At 37.7% G+C, this 3,181-nt stretch overlaps 1 non-coding gene across 1 annotated transcript; it reads right to left on the reverse strand.

The window, feature by feature from the left end:
* Positions 1 to 2,785: 2,785 nt before the first annotated feature.
* Positions 2,786 to 2,891, reverse strand: LOC122007440. Its single transcript, XR_006118937.1, has one exon. It is a non-coding gene; the product is annotated as a small nucleolar RNA R71 (small nucleolar RNA).
* Between the last annotated feature and the right edge of the window lie 290 nt (positions 2,892 to 3,181).

Raw genomic sequence — 3,181 nt, forward strand, 5'->3', positions numbered from 1 at the left:
ATGAAGTCTAGAGCTTTCGAAGTGTCACGGGCATGCAAAAATATAGTTTTCCCAAGTTTAGGCCATGTGGAGACCACACCCCCATGTCAAGGCCATGTAGGGGGCGTGCTAAGGCCGTGTGAACTTCACACGGCCATGTGAAGGCCGTGTGAAAATTCAGCACTGTAAACCAAAAGTAAAATGATCATAACTTTCTGTTCGGTTGGAGTTATGAGCCGTACCAGATATCAAAATGTAGATAACTTCAAGATCTACAACTCTTATGAAGAATTCAATCAGAAAAAACTACGTAATGAAGGTATAAAATGAGTTTCTATGAGACACGGCCTTGGCACACGGCCGTGTGGAATTCCTGCATTGCATACCAAGAGTAAAACAGGCATAACTTTGTGCTCCGTTGGTGTTTTGGGCTGTTCTTTGAACCACTTTGTAGATAACTTCAATATCTAAAACTTTGAAGAATACATCAACCAGAGAAAATTCCATCTTGATGGAGTAAAAGACATTGCAATAAGATATAGCTATGCAGGGGGGTGTGTGAGCCACATGGCCATGTGATGTAAGGGGGTGTGAACTCCACATGGCCGTGTGAGCCACATGGCCGTGTAATGTTTCCAGAGGAGAAGTATGACATGGCCGTGTGAATCCACACGGGCGTGTAACCTTAACAGAGCAGGAGAAGAACATGGTCGTGTGTGGCACACGACCGTGTAGGGCATCCAGTGTTGAAACTTTACATGGCCGTGTAGATCTACACGGCCGTGTAAAGAAAACAGAAGCAGAACATGATATGGCCGTGTGCACCACATGGCCATGTGAAGTTGGCAGAGAGGAGAGTGGCTTTGGTCGTGTGGATCTCACACGGCCATGCCACGGGGCCGTGTGGCGCCCAAAACTCACCTCTATATAAGCCCTTCTTCTTGATTTGAAAGGGGATCTTCTCCCCTTTGGGAGAAAGCGAGATTTGAGTCTTTCCTTCCAATCCTGGGAGGATTTCTGGGTGATCTAAAGGAGGATCTTCAACGGATTCGACTCCGGGAGCGTGGATTGAATCCGAAGACCAAGCTTCATCTTAGATAAGTTTTCTTTCTCTCCTCTTCTTGGATTGGGGATCAAAGAAATGCTTGTAATCTTTGTATTTTGGGATTTCTCTCTTCGATTCATGGAGTAGATCTCTTTGTTTTAGGATGGAGAGAGTATTTATATGATGAATTGATGTAAACTCTTGTGGATTTGTCATTTCCTTGTTTCTATGATATTATCTTGTTTGTATCAATTCAATCTTGAATGAATTGTTGTGATATGGACCTAATTCTCATTTTAGATTGATTGTTTGAATGTCCTATGGATCTTGTAGAGATTATCTCCCACTCGATTTTCCGAGGGAAGCACGCGAAAGGTGCAAGCCCGTGTAAGGACGTTTGAGGGATAAGATTTAGGGAAAAATAGGATGATTCAAGAGGGTAGGATAGATTTAGGGATTAATCTTTATATCTTATGAGTTGAGAAGTATGATCTTTGTGTTGATTATCCGAGGGATCTTCGTGACAGGAACATGCCCGTGTAAGGACAACATAAGTTCATATCTAATTGATCACATTTAGGTATAGATTTCAGTCCTAGGCCGGTTGTCTATTGCAAGAGAGAACCGGAAACCTTTTATAAATGTTGGACAATTGAGAAATAGGATTTGGTAGATCATTTACATTGAGGAATCTTACAAAGAAACCAAAACTCCTAGAACATTCCTTTATCATAGCCCATAATCTTGTTTGTTGATTTTTCATTTCTATGTTTACTTTTGATTAGTTACATTTAGCTTTTGGAAACCAATTGATTAGTTGTTTAGCTAACTCATGTTGAAACATTTCTAGTGCTTATTCTAGTCCCTGTGGATACGATAATCTTTTATATTACTTACGACATTTCCGTACACTTGCAGAGGTCAACAAGTTTTTGGCGCCGTTGTCGGGGACTGCGCTATAACATTAGAGATTATCAATTGAGTTAGACTAAACATAACTTTTCTTTCTTTATCATTAGTATAATTGTAACTAATCTTTAGAATTCTGTTTTTCTTGTATTCTTTTCTACTTTTTGTAAATTTTTCTTGTTGCTATTCTAATTCTGCATTATTGATTTCTAGCATTCTAGTCTAGCTTTTCTATGTTCTTCTTTTTCTTTAAATTTTTCTCTACTTTTCTTTTGTAAACATATCTTGTTAGTTGATTAGCATATGAATTATTCTAAACATTTTTCTTTTTCCTTTTGTCTTTTCTTTTTTGTTTTCATTATGCACTTTCTTTCTTGCAATTTAAATTTTGCATTTTCTTTCTTGTTTTTCATATTGCATTTTATTTCTTGTCTTTGATTCTTGATAAATTTTTTTTCTTGAATATCCATGAGCACTAACATGTCAAACAGGCCCATGAGAAATTTTTCTATACCCTTTTCTGCAAGATTTTTATTTCCCATTGTGCAACCTCATATTGAAGCAGAAAGTTTCCAACTAAACCCAGAGATAATTTTCATGATACAAGGTCACAAATTTGGAGGAGAAGTATCAGAAAGTCCTTATCTGCATCTTGAAACATTTTTAGAGATTTGTGATTTCATGAAATGTGAAGGAGTATCAGCAGATGCAGTTCGATTGATGACATTTCCTTTCAGTATCAAGGATAAAGCAAGGACTTGGCTATATTTTCTCTGTCCTCAAAGCATCACAAGTTGGGAACAATTGGAGAAGCAATTTCTGAATAATTTTTCCCTCCAAGTAGAACAGTGTATATGAGGAATTGCATAACAAATTTTGCTCAGGCATATGGAGAATCATTATTTGAAGCATGGGATAGATTCAAGAGTCTTCAAAGACAGTGCCCTCATCATGGTTTTGAAAAATGGTTTATTTTGCACATATTCTATGGGGGAATTTCTTTCTCAGACAAGAGTTTATTGGATTCATCAGCTGGAGGTTCTTTTATGGACAAAAGTGTAGATGAAGCTTATTCATTAATTGATCAAGTGACATTGAACCTCCATGAATGGTCGAACAAAAGTTGGATGGAATTTCCCTCAGATATTCAAGAAGTGCAAGCCATAAATGTAAGAGAGTCTGTCAAACAAAATGAAGTTTAACCACCTAAAAATGTTGAAATTCACAAGTCACAGAGTGAGGAGTTCA

This window comes from Zingiber officinale, chromosome 7B (genome assembly GCF_018446385.1).
Source record: "Zingiber officinale cultivar Zhangliang chromosome 7B, Zo_v1.1, whole genome shotgun sequence".
NCBI classification, from domain to species: domain Eukaryota; kingdom Viridiplantae; phylum Streptophyta; class Magnoliopsida; order Zingiberales; family Zingiberaceae; genus Zingiber; species Zingiber officinale.